Source organism: Saimiri boliviensis, chromosome 8, assembly GCF_048565385.1.
Source record: "Saimiri boliviensis isolate mSaiBol1 chromosome 8, mSaiBol1.pri, whole genome shotgun sequence".
Lineage (NCBI taxonomy): Eukaryota > Metazoa > Chordata > Mammalia > Primates > Cebidae > Saimiri > Saimiri boliviensis.
Genome location: NC_133456.1, coordinates 51,851,794 through 51,870,248, shown reverse-complemented (window position 1 = coordinate 51,870,248; position 18,455 = coordinate 51,851,794). Strand labels below are relative to the sequence as shown.

At 43.6% G+C, this 18,455-nt stretch overlaps 1 protein-coding gene across 3 annotated transcripts in view; it reads right to left on the bottom strand.

Annotated features, from left to right (window-relative positions):
• PTPRG (protein tyrosine phosphatase receptor type G) overlaps nt 1-18,455 on the bottom strand; it is a 777,462-nt gene that overhangs the window by 667,507 nt on the left and 91,500 nt on the right. The gene's annotated exons all lie outside the window — the stretch shown is intronic.

The following is an 18,455-nucleotide window of genomic DNA, read 5'->3' as shown; positions in this document are numbered from 1 at the left end:
GATCAGCCCACCTCGGCCTCCCAAAGTGCTGTGATTACAGGCATGAGCCATCACACCCAGCCAGTTTTTTAAAATACCCAAATGTCATTATCATTGTCAACACGTGGACACTGTTATAATGAACCAGGTGCTGCTCCAGAAGCTTCCTCTGAAATGGCCCTTTAATCCTGATACCAGCACCATGAGATATTGTCCTTGTTTTCACCAATGAGAAACTGAGGCTTAGGGAAGTTAAATGCATTTATTACTTGCTAATTATGTGAACAGAGGCAAGAGGGGACTCAAACGCAAACAGTCCAGCCTCCGCATCCACACTCTTGACCAGTATTCTATTCTCTTGTTCTGAGAGGGCTTTGGGCAACTTTGGGTTCCAAATTTATCTCCTGGTTAAAAAAGAAGTTTAACAACAATGTAATACTTCTGTAGTGCCTTTAGAAGTCACAACGAGCTGCCACCTGCATTGAAACCCCTAGAACAATTCTGTCAGGCAGGTAAACATTCATCTCCCTAGCGTCTCCAGAATTTCATTCTTTCTCATAGTACGCTCAAAGTTTCCACCATATATCCACATGCCCCCCGAAAAACTCAAGTTTTCCTTATTTTAAAAAAAATGCATTCACTTCTTCTAATTAAATAAATTTATTTTTAGAGGAAATGGTATATCACATCCAGGAATTAATTAATTAATTATTATTTTTTGAGACGGAGTTTTGCTCTTGTTGCCCAGGCTGGAGTGCAATGGCGTGATCTTAACTTACCGCAACCTCCACCTCCTGGGTTCAAGCGATCCTCTTGCCTCAGCCTCCCGAGTAGCTGGAATTACAGGCATGAGCCACCATACCCGGATAATTTCTGTATTTTTTTTTTTTAAGTAGAGATGGGGTTTGTCCATGTTAGTCAGGCTGATCTCAAACTCCCAACTTCAGGTGATCCACCCGCCTCGTCCTCCCACAGCGCTGGGATTACAGGCATGAGCCACTACGCCTGGCCTCATCCAGAAATTTTAAAACTAGTATGATTTGGTTTAGGTAAATAGGTTACTAAAAGTAATAATCAATGTATCCTGACACTTTCCCACTACGCCCAGACATGACTTCAGAATCCTTCTCCACACAATGTTCTAAGCAGTCTCTACCCATTAATCATCAATGACATTCAAAATGCAATCTACTGGTATGCCACATGGAATCTGATACACTCTTCAGACACAGAAGGAACATGACACTCAAAGGTTAACAATAAAGTGAGGAAATGAACACTCAAAATAAGGACCCAGACCCCTACCTTCTCTTCTGACTCTCCTTCCTGCTACATCCCACCATCTGGACAAATCTGCAAAGGTTTTTTCACTTTTAAGAAGCGTACACAGCCTCATCAAACTATCTTCTTCTCCAATGAAGCAGAATGCAGTCTGTCGAGAGCTCCCGAAAATTGAACAAGAAAATCCTCAAGAGAGCGGCACTGTTTGGACTTGCACAATCAGCGCCTTTGTCGATGAAAGAAAACATACATTGTATATGCCTATATGAAGCCCTGAGGACATCTACTCAGGCTGATAGCTTTGGAGCTACAAGAAGAAAACCATCGGCATCCTGTCTGATGTTCATCAGGCCATGGCAAAAGACCCTTAAAAGCAGGGATTAGCAAAGGCTTTGGGGCCGGAGGGTCTCTAAGGTGTGTCTGCTAGGTCTTGGGCACTGTCCAAAAAGGGGAACAGGGAGTAGGGGCAGAGGCAGGAGAAAACACAGCAGAGCTCATGCTCCTAGGTAGAAAGCTATGAGCAAAAAATTCCAAAGACGTCCTTCAAAGCAAGCCATGAGAACCAATGCTACATTCCTGATCTGAACAAAGATTCAGAAGTGACTTTCCAAGGGCATGGTGGCCAGATCTATAATGTATCCAATTTTTGCAGGCATGTACTATGTTTCTACTTGAAGATGGTCTTTTTCTGGCTTTGGCCAAAAAATACGGACCTGGGAGCACTAGATCATGGCCGTGAGTGTCCAGCAAATTCATCTTTTCATTCTATAAATACTTCACCTAGTAGGCGCTGGGTGCTGAGACAGAGCAGTGAACAAGACTAATCAAATCCCTGACTCACAAAGAACGTGTATCCTAGCTGGGAAAATAAACAACAAAAAAAATACCCTTATCTCAGGAATAGATGATAGAAAGAAAATATGGCTTGAAAATAAAAGTGTGATATGGATGAGGTGGGGAGAGTAAAAACCAGGGAACTAAATTAGACATTAGATTCCTATTTTAAAGACAGAAAAAGAAGCTCAAAGCTTATCTAACTCTCCCAAGGTCACAAAAAATAGTTGAGGGCAGAGCTGGTATTTGAACCTGTAGCTATCTGGCTGTGGGACCAACCAAGCTCTCCGTCGTGACTGCACGTGGCCTCCTTCTAACCTTGTAACTGAGGTCCTGACACCTCACCTAGCCACTGTCCTAGACATCGTCTCATCAGGGACATCTGAATTCATAATGTCCAGCTGCAGTGAATCCACAGGCATTGGTGCCTGCTTGGATCAGACCAGGACATTCCTATTCTGGCAGCTTTCGCAACCTCTGATACAAGCTGACCAAACCACCAAATATGTGTCAGAAGAATGACCTGATTCAAGATGAACAGTGCATGCAGATTCAATTCCAAATCGGGATGGTCCTTCCCACCTCATCCCGTGGCCTAGAGCTCTCGGATCTCCCAAACATATTCGTGGAGTGTGTCTGTCCACAGGGTAGGCGCCCAGTGTGTAGGGAAGCACCATAACCGCTGTCCACATGCATGCTCTTGACACCCACAGCGGCACAACCAGGGTCACACTGCCACAGCTGCTTAGCAGCCTTCTGTTTGACAAGCAAAGTACAAAGCGTCTTCCCCACTGATGCCTGCTATCAATCAATGGAAGGACAAAGAGAACCAGCTTCCGCAGCACTCTCAGCAGTCATGGGAACAACACTTTTTAAGGGTGGGAACTCTAAATGCTCAATTGTAAATAACTGCTTTAAAGCCTCCTGATTCTTTCATTTATAATCAATTGATTTCAGTTTCAGCAAAGAAAGCTGGAGGCATGACGGAAGGCACATACAGGAGACAGTAGGGCACAATGAATCCCAAGAAAAGAAATCAAAAGCATCGTCAGGAATTTAGCCACAAGCACGTGCCAGAGTTGAGAACACCTAGTGGGACTACAGGCGCTCACCACCATGCCCAGCTTTAAAAAATTTAAAAATAAGATTATTTTTCAATTTTATTTTGTGTAGAGATGGGGGCTATTGCTATGTTGCCCAAGCTAGTAACAAACTCCTGGCCTCAAAATGGGGCACCTGGGCATTTGGGAGAACAGCAGAAGCAGGAACATCTCTCTGGTCACGTCTCATCCCTTCTTCCCTGAAACTGGTTACGAAACCTAACTGACCTTCCCCTGAAAGACGACTGTCATAGTCAGACCCTCATTCCAGAGGTGTCCTCCCTATCCCCAGAGCATCCTCATCTCTGAAGGTACAGAGACACCAACAAGAAATTGAACAAAACAGGCCTTTTGTGTTTCCCGACCCCCACAGTAGACAATAATACCCCTTTGTCCTCCAATCATGCTTTGGCACCACTGTCCATAAAAATACAGTTTTCCCCATTGCTTTGGGTCTTCATTTCTGAAAGCTCCTGTGTCACGTAAAATTTATATTCAGGGCCAGGTACGCTGGCTCACGCCTATAATCCCAGCACTTTGGGAAGCTGAGGCAGGCAGATTACGTGAGGTCAGGAATTCAAGACCAGCCTGGCCAACATGGTGAAAACCCATCTCTATTAAAAATACAAAAATCGCCGGGTGCGGTGGCTCACGCCTGTAATCCCAGCACTTTGGGAGGCCGAGGCGGGTGGATCACGAGGTCAAGAGATCGAGACCATCCTTGGTCAACATGGTGAAACCCCGTCTCTACTAAAAATACAAAAAAATTAGCTGGGCATGGTGGCACGTGCCTGTAATCCCAGCTACTCGGGAGGCTGGGGCAGGAGAATTGCCTGAACCCAGGAGGCGGAGGTTGCGGTGAGCCGAGATCATGCCATTGCACTCCAGCCTGGGTAACAAGAGCGAAACTCCGTCTCGAAAAAAAAAAAAAAAAAAATACAAAAATCAGCCGGGCGCTGTGGCTCAAGCCTGTAATCCCAGCGCTTTGGGAGGCTGAGGTGGGTGGATCACGAGGTCAAGAGATCGAGGCCATCCTGGTCAACATGGTGAAACCCCGTCTCTACTAAAAATACAAAAAAAGTTAGTTGGGCATGGTGGTGCGTGCCTGTAATCCCAGCTACTCAGGAGGCTGAGGCAGGAGAATTGCCTGAACCCAGGAGGCGGAGGTTGCGGTGAGCCGAGATCGCGCCATTGCACTCCAGCCTGGGTAACAAGAGTGAAACTCTGTCTCAAAAAAAAAAAAAAAAAAGAAAAGAAAAAAAACAAACAAAAAAAAAATCAGAGAGTAGTGGTGAGCACCTGTAATCCCAGCTATTCGGGAGGCTGAGGCAGAATTGCTTGAACCCAAGAGACAGAGGTTACAGTGAGCCAACATAGTGCCAGTGCTCTCCAGCCTGGGTGACAGAGTAAGACTCCATCTCAAAAGCAAAAACTGACATTCAGTAAATGTGTTTGCTTTTCTCTTGTTAATCTGTTATGGGGGTCTCAGCTATAACTGTTTGATGAGTAAGGGAATCTTTTCTCCCCTACACAGTTTCTAGAATATCAGCTCTGTGCGGGCAGGGATTTGTTCACCACTTTATCCTGAAACAAGGGGGCCTGGCATATAACTGGAAGTAAACATCTGGTGAATAAGTAAAAACATTTTTTAGAGTGGCACCAAATTAAAAACAACTAAAGAATGTGAGTCCAGAAAGCAAAGAACAAGAAACGAAGGAAAGTATCTTCAATCTTTGTAGACTGTTGGACCTGACCCGGGCAAACTGTCTTCTAAAAAGTAAACTTGACATTCCAGAATCCCAGCAGATCCATCAAATGCAATCAGGTAAATGCACTGTTAGAAGGCCGAACCAAGAATATGCTTGGACAAGAAATTCCTAAAAGTTAGTTTTAAAAATAATGTTGCCAAAGGGGAATGACTGGCAGTGGTGCCCAGTAATTGGCATTGGTAACTCAGACTGTCTCTCTTCTTTTACTCTGGAAATCCGCTCATCACAAGAGTATTCCTTTAAAATGCATTCCTAGTTAGGGCTTATTTTATGACACCGTCAGTTTTTAACTATTCACATGTAAATTGGGGGCTATAGAAGCATTTCCCTTCTCTGCTAATCCCTGAAAGGCCACTTCTGTGTCACCTCACCTTCTGCATCAAATGAGGAATGCTCACACACTCAGAAGGAAAGAAGCCCTTTCTCGTTTTTCTTATTATTATTTTTTTTAAGAGACTGAGTCTGACTCTATTGCCCAGGCTGGAGTACAATGGTGCAATCATCGCTCACTGCAGCCTCAAACTTCGGGGCTCAACTGATCCCTCCCTTCTCAGCCTCCTGGGAAGTGGGACTACAGGAGCTCACCACTATGCCCAGGTTATTTTTTTCATTTTATTTTCTGTAGAGTTATGGGGAGAGGGTGTTGCTATATTGCCGAAGTTGGTATCAAACTCTTGGCCGCAAGCAATCCTCCCACCTCAGCTTCCCACAAAGTGCTAGGATTACAGGTATGTACCACTGAGTCTGGCCCCTGATTCTTTTATGAAAAAAAATTACATTTACACTTAAGAGTTAAGCATGCCAAGCACAGTTTCACAATTGGTTGGCCAACTCGGGAGAATGGCTTGAGACCAGGAGTTCAAGACCAGCCTGGGCAACATAGGGAGATCCTTTATCTACAAAAAAATTTAAAAATTAGCCAGACATGGTGGTACATGCCTGTTAGTCCTGGCTACAGGGGAGGCTGAGGCAAGAGGACCTAGAGCCCTGGAGTTTGAGGCGGTGGTGCGCCATGATCGTACCACCACACTCCAGCCTGGGCAACAAAGTGAGCTCTTGTTTCTAAAAAAATAAATAGTAAAACAGCCAAAATAGTAAAACAGCAACCATCCCTTAGCACAAGTAACTTGAAGATACATATCTTCAAGAAAAACAACTGAGTATAACTGCCACTCCTTCCTGATTGAGATATATCAATTATAATAATCGTTTGGTCCATCTTTCTTTTTTTTTTTTTTTTTTTTTTTTTTAGACGGAGTTTCGCCCTTGTTACCCAGGCTGGAGTGCAATGGTGCGATCTCGGCTCACCGCAACCTCCACCTCCTGGGTTCAGGCAATTCTCCTGCCTCAGCCTCCTGAGTAGCTGGGATTACAGGCACGTGCCACCATGCCCAGCTAATTTTTTGCACTTTTTAGTAGAGACGGGGTTTCACCATGTTGACCAGGATGGTCTCGATCTCTCGACCTCGTGATCCACCCGCCTCGGCCTCCCAAAGTGCTGGGATTACAGGCTTGAGCCACCGCGCCCGGCTGGTCCATCTTTCTAAATAACTACTATGTGCTAGGCACTGTTCTGGGACCATATGACACAAGGATAAATAAAACTGGTAACATTCCCTGAAGATCTTACCTCAATCTACGGGATAAATGAATATCATGAACAGGTCAACAAATAAGTCAAAAATGTTAACTCGTAAATATGGTTAAATGCTGAGAAGACAATAATCAATGATGAAATTAGGACAAAGAAGAGAGAGGAGATCGTATGTATATCCTGTCACTGAGAGGCAGCGCTGTGCCCTTGTACAACTCTGGATGACCTGGCAGGGGCCTCAGCAATTCGACTGTCGCTAGCCACCAGGATTCCTGCCCCACACCTCAATAAGCTGATAAGAAAGTGCAGGTCAGCCTTCCTTTGTTAGCAGCACGGAAGATCAACCCATGAATCCCTGGGCTGCATACAAGAAATCAGGATAGAATGGTATTACAGTCCAAGCGTGGTGGCTTGCCTGTAATCCCACCACTTTGGGAGGCTGAGGTGGGAGTATTGCCTGAGCTTGGGAATTTGAGACCAGCATGGACAACATGGTGAAACCTCGTGTCTACTGAAAATGCAAAAAATTAGCTTAGCGTAGTGGCACACACCTGTAGTCCCAGCTGCTGGGGAGGCTGAGGCACGAGAATTACTTGAGTCTGGGAGGGGGAGATTGCAGTCAGCTGAGACGGCACCACTGTATCCAGCCTGGGCGATAAGAGTGAGACTCTGTCACACAAATACACAAAGAGTATTATAAATATACATTCACCTAACAATAGAGCCACAAAGCAGCCAGGTGCGGTGGTTCACGACTGTAATCCCAGCACTCTGGGAGCCTAAGGCAGGCGGATCACGAGGTCAGGAGATCGAGACCATCCTGGCTAACACAGTGAAACCCAGTCTCTACTAAAAATACAAAAACTATTAGCCAGGTGTGGTGGCGCCTGCCTGTAGTCCCAGCTACTCGGGAGGCTGAGGCAGCAGAATCGTTTGAACCCAAGAGGTGGAGGTTGCAGTGAGCCAAAATCAGGCCACTGGACCCTAGCCTGGGCGACAGAGTGAGACTCTGTCTTAAAAAAAAAAAAAAAAAAAAAAAAAAAAAAAAAGAGCCTCAAAGCATGTAAAGCAAAAACTAACAAAATTCCACCTATGTCTCCTAAATATGCTGTGAAGACTTGAGAACGCATGTCAATTATCTAGCATATGGATGTGGGGGGCGGGGTGTTGGTTAAAGAACAAGAGCAGCCCCATTCTCTTGAATGACTCCCACATCCCAGACTCCATGGTAAATGCTATTCACGCATATGATTCATTTCTCACCATAACACTGTAAGGCACAAGAGTAACCTGAGGTCTGAAGAGATGAGGTAATCTGCCAAGGTCAAAGTGCCCAGGAAGGGCTTGTACATCATGTTCCCTCTATGCCTTCAAGTGTGGCACTGGGCTTCCCCTGGAGCCATCCATGAGAAACAGGACAAGAAGGACACCTAACAGATTACATACCTTAATTAGCCTTCCATGTTCCCTTACAGCTCCCCCCGCTCAACAACCCGTACACATGCTGTCTCCTAGTAGATTCTGACTCATGCTGATTTCACTAGATAACTGGGAACAGTTTGGGCCAAGGTTAATTCTAATCTCACAGGCAAGCAGATTCTAGAGCAGGTGTCCCCAAACTACGGCCCCCTGAGACCATTTATCTGGCCCCCCGCCGCACTTCAGGAAGGGGCACCTCTTTGATTGGTGGTCAGTGAGAGGAGCACAGTATGTGGTGGCCCTCCAACGGTCTGAGGGACAGTGAACTGGCCCCCTGTGTAAAAAGCTTGGAGACGCCTGTTCTAGAGATTCCCTTTCAGAGAGGCTAGCCCTAGCCCCATACACAGAAAGAGGCTGCCCTGATGAACAAAAAAAGTTGAAAGGGTAGGGCACAACACATATGAGAAAATGGCAGGGCATGACAAATCCCAACAAAACAAAGACACGCAACGATTTAGCTACACGTATGCAGCTAGACTATTTAAGATCCATAAGGGCAGGGATTGGCCCTGTTCACTGTTCTATCCAAGGTACCCGAAACAGAAGTGCCTGGCACATAATCTCATGTATATAAACATGGGAGGAACTAAAAGCATTATTTAGAACACAAGAAAAAGAAAACAAACAAAATGTCCAACATTAAAATGATAGAGAAGTAGATACCGGTCCATTTGTTGAGGATCACTATTGCAGCTGCTAACAATGACAAGGAATAGGGGACAAATACACCACTCATTAGGAGCCATGCCTAATGAAAAAAGGGAATTTAAAGAAATGGGGAAATGTTCACAATGTAAGCTGAAAAATGAGACTGCACAACATCAATCACAGACAGGCTGTCTTGACTATCCCTGGATGTACAACACGTCTGTCTTTCCTATGCGTAATATGTATAGGAAAAAAAGTATCAGGACGTAGATATAGTGACATCAAGTCACATACATCTCTAGATTGTGAGATGATTTTTTTTTTTTTTTTTGAGATGGTGTCTCACTCTGGCACCCAGGTTGGAGTGCAACCTCTACCTCCCAGGTTCAAGTGATTCTCCTGCTTCAGTCTCCCAAGTAGCTGGGACAACTGGCATGCGCCACCACGTCCAGCTTATTTTTCTGTTTTTAGTAGAGACAAGGTTTCACCATGTTGGCCAGGATGGTCTCGATCTCTTGACCTCATGACCTGCCCGCCTCGGCCTCCCAAAGTGCTGTGATTACAGGAGTGATCCCAGCCGAGATGATTTTTTAAATTGCCTTTTTTTCTTATAAGCACTTTTATAAAAATTATTTTCCCTTATCTTATACGTACTTATAAAATGTTCTACAATGAATACAGCTTTGTGGTTTGGCATAATTTCTACCCCCATGATAGCTGGTGGTTGTAGTGTAAATCTCCGCTCCATAGCACTCTGATGGGAAGATTCTGCAGCTGCAAAACGGGCTTCTGACCCTTCGTCCAGTGACAAATAGCTGGCAGTTACATTAAAAGAATGGTTCTTTATTAGGGGAGAATCCCCCACCTAGCGGCATCTAGTGAGCAGAGACCAGGGATATACTGGGATACCACTACGCATCCTACAATGCACAGAAGAGCTCCAGCAATGTGGAATTCTCGTGCCCCAAAACACCACTAGCCCTAAGGCTGAGAATCCCTGTTTAGAAGTATCAGAATGAAAATCATACGCTGTTATAAAGTGAGGAGCCTGAGATGTATCAAATATAAATAAGAGAAGAAACATTAACAATATTTAAAATATTATAACTAGAGGAACAACGTTCTAGAAGGGCAGAGAAGTGGAACATTTGTTCCACAGAATTATCCCTTAACCCCTGCACAGTCCATGGCCCAAAGAAAGAGCTCAGCAAGTGTCCTGTCCCTCAGGGAACACAGATTGCACCATAGAGGACATTCTAATTTCAGACTCAGGCAGAGGCAAACTTGAAAATCAGCCCTGCCAATGGCTAACAAACTCCGCATCTGCAGAATGAGGAATAGAGTGCTATTTATTTTATTTTTTATTTATTTTTTTCAGTATTTTTTGAGATGGGGTCTCTCTCTGTATAGCCCAGGCTGGAGTCCAGTGGTGCGATCTCTGCTCGCTACAACTTCAGCCTCCCGGGTTCAAGTGATTCTCCTGCCTTAGCCTGCAAGTAACTGGGACTACAGGTATGAGTCACCATGCCTGGCTACGCTTTGTATTTTTAGTAGAGATGGGGTTTCGCCAGGTTAACCAGGCTGATCTCAAACTCCTAACTTCAAGTGATCCACCTGCCTCAGCCTCCCAAAGTGCTGGGATGACCGGTGTGAGCCATCATACCTGGTTATTTATTTGATTCTTCTATGACTTACATGGATCAATATATATAAAGCTTCTGACACTCTCCAAGATACATCAGAGGTGCAGTATTCACTAGTGGCCAACAAAGTAGCACCCCGGAAACCTCCAACATGGTGCATGGAAACTGCTTGGCTTCAAGCTCAATGCCAGTGAATCCAGGCTAATTCTCACATGGACCCATCATCATCGTCTAAAGAAATCTGTATCTCATGAACTAAGTTCAATCTTCTGGCCTCATCAGGCCCGTGCAGGATACACTACCACTAATCCAATGGCAACTGTGTGAGCATATCAATCAATGGCTGCTACCACCAGTATTTTCTTGTGAAACTTTAAAAAAAAAGATTATTAACAATGGGACAAAATGTAAATGACTTTTTTTTAAGTAGAGATCCAAAGGGGGTAAGATTACCTCTGCTGAGACTGAAATCAACACACAAGAACTTAATCAACTAAACCCTACCAAGATACCAGATGGTCTCTTAAGTATTTTGGGATTTTTATCTTACAGCCAACACACCCATCTGGTAGTATATAGAAATTATGCTATTCCTTAAAAAAAAAAGAGAGAGAGAAAGAGAGTGTCCAAATACACCGTGTAATTGCGGTTGATGAATAGAGTTCTAAAAGTGTAGGCAATGAGCAAAGAAATATAAACATACACATAGATAAATGTGTAATTTATTGGAGCCATTAGAGTCAGCAGAGTCATATAAACTTTTTACTAGACAACTCCACAGGAAAAAATATAGGTTCAAATTGCTGAATCATTGTTCAGATGTGAATAGGATTCCTAAAACTTTTATAGGTAGTAAAAATTAGTTTACAACATAAAGTAAACAAGAAAAGCACGCTATAAAGCGAAAACAGTGGTAAAAGATCCTCAAATGCACGCATTTCACCGAAAACCTCATTTGCAAATCAAGAGTTCAACAATTATAAGGGTTTGAAAATAATTACATTTAAAAATGAAAATGATCACACTAATACATTTTAGGATAAAACTTGACTGTGTGTTTGATGAGGAAATGTTTATTTGATTAAATTTTCACACTAGTGTCAGGAAACATTTATTCCATGGAAAAAAGCACTGCTGGTTAGAAACAAACCAGCTCAAACACAAAACTTCTGTCTTAGTTATCACCCTGAGATCTATGGTCTTCCTTGCGAAAACCGCAGGCACATCCAATGGTTGGATAACTATTGCATCCTAATAAAATCAGGTGCCAAATTTCCCTTCTCCTGGCCAGGGCTCAATCTCTCATGAGCTCTTTTTTGGCTGCTTCTCAACAGTTTTGTGCGGAACTTGCCGCTGTGTTCTTCAAACACAAGTCTCATTCCACAAAGATCGTGTATTACACATTCCCACTGGTGTTCCTGGGTTGAGTGGCCATGGTCGATTCAGTAATACCTTGCTGACATTCAACATTTTGAGGATTACGGTACGTGAAGCCCCTACCCTTGACTTCCTTGATTCGGTTTTGTAATCCTTATGTATTAAAAGATCATTTCTCAGCAGCCATGTACAGCTCTGGTTTTCACAGATTCAATAGGTATCATTGCCTTTGTACAGTGGGGGCAGGGTGGGGGCGGGGAAGTACCAGGTGTTTTAATCCCTGGTGATTATGGGTTTTATTTTTCCTTCTGGAAAGAAAAGATGGGAGAATTCAGGACAAGGAGAAATTGAGAGAAACCAGAGATTCCCCTTGTTAACTTTAGTAGTAAAAGCCAGTGCCGTGTTTATTAGGACCTTCAGGCTACGGTGTGTAAAAGGTGTTCTTCACCGTCTGCTTTGATGAGCAGATCATAGCAAACCTGTTGAAATAATGATGAGTTCAGGGACACAAAAGCAGGGTTCAAACCCCAACCAAGGTTCTACCAGTTTCAAGCCCCTGGCATCAGCCGCATGATCTTCAGCAAATAACTAAAACTTTAAGTGTCAGTCTGTGCATCTGTACAATAGGACAACCTGTTTCTAAGAGAAGCCAGTAAATTAATATAAGTGAAGTGCCTTGCACTATACCGAACACAATAAATCCTAGTTGTTATACTACTGTGAGTGAGCCCGGATGTGATGTGAACCCTACATGTCTCCTCTAAAATGTAGCTGTTGTCAATGTGGTAGTCTTAAAAGCTGGGATGTTTAGGAGGAAATTAGGCCATGAGGGCTCCTCCCTAGTTAATGAAATTAACACTCTTTTATAAAAGAGTCTTCAGATGGCATTTGGTTCCCTTGTCCTTCCACCTTCTGCATGAGGGGACACAGTCTCACAGAGGAGGCACCAATAAGGTGCCGTCTTGGAAGCAGAGAACAACCCTCACCAGACAGCCAAACCTTCTGACACCAAAATCTTGGACTTCCCAGCCTCTAGAACTGGGAGAAATAAAATTCTATTGTTTACAAATTATCCAAGCCAGGCACAGTGGCTCATGCCTGTAATCCTAAGTATTTTGGGAGGCCGAAGTGGGAGGATCACTTGAGCCCAGGAGTTCAGGACCAGCCTAAGCAGTATTACGAGACTTCATCTCTTAAAAGTAAACAGAAAAAGGAAGGAGGGAGGGAAAGGAGCGAGAGAGAGAGAAAGGAAGGAGGAAGGGAAGTAGGGAAGAAAGGAGGAGGGGGGAATGGAGGAAGGAAGGAAGGGAGGAAGAAGGAATGGACATAGGAAGGGAAGGAGGGAGGGAAAAATTAATTACCCAGTCTCAAGCATAGTCTCATAATAATAAAAAACAAACGTAGACAAGCCGAAAGCTAACACTAGGTTTATTAACTTTGGTAACAAACTCACATAGGAGTGTTCTTTGACACTGCTATACTATATGACACTGCTATACTATTTGCTTCTTAACTTTTGGATTTCCTGAGACAGCTCAAGGAAAAGGCATTCTTTATTTTTCACGTAAATAAATAATTGCTTCAACAAAGATCAGAATCTTTAAATTGGAGATTCCCTCACCAGCACCCCCAACCATCATTACTTTTCTTATTTGGAGTTTGAAATATACCAGGAGCACACGAACACATTCTCTTGGGAAACATTCAAGCAATATGCCATTATTCTTCCAATACAAGGTAATAGAACCTAATAGGAAAATGTCTGCCCCCTCTCTGAGTGTATTACAGACGGCAGCCAAATGAGGGTGTGTTCTGCAGCAGAAAGCCTGGGAGATGCAGGCATTAGACGTTCCCTTGGTGCCCCAGCCTGGGGTCGCCTCCCTCAAACACCCTGCATTTAGCTGCCAACAAAAATGAAATGCCTTTGTCTCAGGACAGAGGAACTGAGGTATTTCCAGATGTGTAATTCCAGAAGGAAACCTCTCTTTTGCTGTCCAGTTTTCATTTCCCCTAGGGTGAACATGTGTACCCTGATAGGGGCAGGCTAAATGTCTACCACCTGCATCCTTGGTGCCTATGTGTGAAACACAGGCAGGCATTCAAGGAAGGAAAGAATGGGGTCTTGGAGGCATGCCAGGGAATCCGCAGCCGTTAGGTGCTGCTAGGTCCAGCTAAGATGCAGTTATGAGACCTTATGAATGAAACAAGGACTGCCTGGGTAACAAATGTACAACTATGCTAACAAATCTACAAATATGTTATTTTAATCTGAGTGTCATCATTCCCAGGGTGGTCCCCAACACACTGCAGTACTTCCTTTACTAAGTTCACTGTTAGGCTGTTCTCAGGTGACAATGTATAGCACCGGTTTAATCAAACATGAACCCCCTCCGTAACATCAAGTTGCAGCATGTCTTGGGCTTCAGGCATCTCAAAAGCAAACAGAGAAATAAAACCCAACATGGCAGAGGATTCGTGGATGAGTACAAGGGAGTTTCAATAGGTGGGCAAGCCATCATGAGCCTTACAGGTCACAACCAGGATACTTTGTAAAGGGACATCTCAAGGCATCAAGGGCATCAAATATTCAGTGATGTTTCAGAAAAGCAGCACCGGCTCCAAGGTCAGAGCTTGAATTGCTAACTCCTAATGATCTGGATGAACCTGCACAATTACAGGATCATCCAGCTCATTAATTGTACACACCATGTGACTCAGTTTCCTTCTCTAGAGAAACAACGGTATTGACCCTCCTTTGGGGAGTTATGAGGCTTAAATTAGGCAGTATGTGTACAGTGCTTAGTATAACATCTGGCATGTAAGAAAACTGCAATTCCTGTCTAAAAATTAATCCAGATAACGGTGTGAAAGAGGGTAAAATGAAAGATAGGAAGAGCTGTTCAAACATTGCCAATTCCAGTGGTCACATGCCTAGTACAGGAGAATAGTCTGGCAGTTTCCCATAAAACGAAACATGTACTTACTATATGACCCAGCAATTACATCCTTGAACATTTATCTCAGAGAAATGAAAACTAAGGTTTACTCGAAAACCATGTACACAAATGTTCATAAGCAGTTTTACTTGCAATAACCCCAAGCTAGGAAAAGCCCAGACGTCCTTCAACAGATGAATGTATAAACAAACCGCCACATCCCTACCATGGAATACTGCTGAGCAATAAAAAGGAACAAAATGGGTCTGGGGAGTTACACCGAGTAAAAAAAGCCAGCACCAAAAGGTTATATGCTGTATGATTTCCTTTACATAATAACACTCTAGAAATAACCATGGGTTAGTGATTGGTGTTAGGGATGTGGGGGTGGCCATCAAGGGGTAGTATATGAGATCATTGCAGTGACAGAACTGTCCTGTATCTAGACTGTGACAGTGATCACACAAATCTACACATACAACACAAATGCATAAAACTATACATACACATACACACCACAAACACCACTGAGTAAGTACGAATGAGTGTACGTAAAACTGTGGAAATCTGAATTAAAGTCTGTGAACTGATAATGTCAATGTATTGGTTTTGATATTACACTATAGTTATATAGAATGCATCATTGGGGGAGGCTGGGTAAAGGGTACAAAGAATTCCTCTAGGGGAAGAAGGTTTTGAATGGAAGCATTTCTGGATCTGTAATTTCAGAAGAGTTTTGGACAGAGGAGGTAGTTCAATTAAGAATTAGATGATCTGGCTGGGCGCGGTGGCTCAAGCCTGTAATCCCAGCACTTTGGGAGGCCGAGGCGGGTGGATCACAAGGTCAAGAGATCGAGACCATCCTGGTCAACATGGTGAAACCCCGTCTCTACTAAAAATACAAAAAATTAGCTGGGCATGGTGGCGTGTGCCTGTAATCCCAGCTACTCAGGAGGCTGAGACAGGAGAATTGCCTGAACCCAGGAGGCGGAGGTTGCGGTGAGCCGAGATGGCGCCATTGCACTCCAGCCTGGGTAACAAGAGTGAAACTCCATCTCAAAAAAAAAAAAAAAAGAATTAGATGATCTGGCCAGGAATGGTGGCTCATGCCTACAATCCCAACACTTTGGTAGGTCAAGACAGGGGTATCACTTGAGCTCAGGAATTCAAGACCAGCCTGGACAACATGGCAAAACCTCATCTCTACCAAAAATACACAGAATTTGCCAAGCGTGGTGGTATGGTGGACCTGTGGTCCCAGTTACTTGGGAGGCTGAGGTGGGAGGATTGCTTGAGTTCAAGAGGTGGAGGTTGCAGTGAGCCAAGATTGTGCCACTGCACTCCAGCCTGGGTGACAAAGTGAGATCACATCTAAAAAAAAAAAAGATCTACTGCAGAGAATAAAAATGAGCCGTGTTTTATCCACAAGAGCTACAGTACTCTTTCTGAATGGAGCAGCCCTTATTTGTGTCTGTATAAAGCAGGTAAGATTTTACGGTCCATGATAAGTTAGACCATGACGTCTGGAAGGAAGAATGAATACCCTAGCGACAAGAAAAATAAACCTGCGCTAAGCACAGATTTTACTCAAAGTATTGGGTAGCTCAGCTCCCAGGATCACTGGTTAGGTGAGATCAGGTATTGGAAAACTACATTCAAATCAGGTAACTGCCTGTTGTTGTGCATAAAAGTTTGCTGGAACATAGCCACGCTCATTTGTTCACATACTGTCTATGGCTGCTTTCACAATACCACAGCAGAGACAAATAATTCCAACAAAGAATGCACGGTCCACAGGGCCTAAAGCCATCTACTATCATGCCCTTTACAGAAAAAATGTGCCAACCGCTAGGCTACATAATGGAGCTCAGGAACCAGTCCCGTTAAGGCAATGCAGCTTCTCCACCACCACTGCTATTCTTGTCAACAGGATATTATGGCAACTGCCAAAACGTCTTTTCTTCTGTCTCTGTGTTTGCAAAACTAGCGGTAGATCCAGTCTGGGACAGATGCATGTGATTGGTGGAGCCGGGTCACATGCCCACACACTAGCTGCAAGGGAGGCTGGAAACCTGAACCTCAGGCAGACTCTGCATCCCACCAGGACTCCTATTATCAGGTAAGGCCAAAACTCAGGAAGGGCTTTCAGACAGCAGGTAGGCAAACACACAGCATAGAAGAGGAATGTGGGGTGTGGACAAAGCTATTAACCACAACCCAACTGGGAGAGCTTTTACTTTCTGTGGTGAAAGGCAAACACTGGGATTTTTGCCAATTTGACCAGTAACAAACAGGTGTTAATCGCTGTCAATATTTGCTAAGCCTGGGCTTCTGTTTGTTTACTTTCATCTTCAGTTTTTCCCCGTACCTTTTATATTATATCCTTTCCTAGAGTATTTTTATCCCCGGGGTTGGAAATGCTTCGATTTTTTTAATGTTCTTATTATGGGAGAAAAAAAAAGCAACATCCAAGATCAGGAGCCTCTTCAATTGTGTGCATTTATGAAGCTAATTTTAAAAGACAAAACCCACCAGGCAGCTCTAATGTCCTAACAACTTTCCAGCAGCAAATGAGTTATGTCGACCAGAAAGCAACACCTCCTTTCCTTGTTGGATTTGACTTTAAGACAAATGAGTATGTTGCCTGTTCAGAGCAGCAGGCAAAAAGTTCCAGCAACCTAAAGTTTATAAGCAACTAGAGATAGAAAGGGGAGGGTGTAGTCTTTCAAAGATTATCTCATTAACACCTTTCTTTTCAGTTTAACAGGATTCTATAAATCTTAGATACCATGGATCACATTCCTGGCATCCTAACCTGGTATCCAGGATTTCTAACTCAATGATTTCTTCCAGTCAGCAAAAGCCAAACAAGTCCTATTTGGGATAGAGATGGAACAAAAGAGGGGCAGTGGGGGTGTGTGCACAAATATGAGATGCGTATCTTTAGCGATGGAGCTAAGTCTTGCAAGACCCGAGTTCAAAGCCCTTCAAAGCCAGATATTTCCCCAAGATACACCAAAATTCCATTGGCCTTTAGAATCACTTCTGAATTCCCTTGAGCAGCTTTAAATTCTCCCCTGGGATTAATCTTAGTTCATTTAGCTCTTCTATCTTCCCAGAGATGAAACACTATGATCACATACAGGCCACCCCCTCTCTGGAAAACAGTACATGGAATTTTTACTTATGGGAAGTCACGTCAGTTTCACAGTAAGTTTTCACAAGGCATAAAAAAATGAAATGAAGACTTGTGAGAAGTGATATTCAAAACCTAAAGCTCCAAAGTTAACTTCGGCACATCTGCCAAAAATGATTTTCCAAAGTTGAAAAGACAGAGGCCTGACACAGTAGGTGACACTTCTTTATCAGCTCCAAGAACTCCAGGGCACATAATTAGCACCCAATTAGTTATTAATAACTTAATATTCACACATCTGCTGAAACTCGGTAGGTGCACTGTATAATTTAAACGTGATCGTGATCGTCTCTGTTAGGGTAGGTGCTGTGTACATAATGGATTTGGTTCCACAGAGCAGGAAGCAGGAAAAACTTGGAAGCCTCATCTGCTCCTTTCTACAGGGTACAAATGGTCAAGTCAGAATGAAAAGGATATCCTAGTTCATCTATAAGAATCCTATTAAATATTATATATATCATCAAATGGACCATTCAGTAAGCATTTGCTGACTGTCTTCTATATGCATTCACTGTGTTAGAGTGGTGATTTTTTTTTTTTTTTTTTTTTTGAGTCCGAGTCTCACTCTGTCACCCAGACTGGTGTGCAGTGGTTTGGCTCACTGCCACCTCCGCCTCCT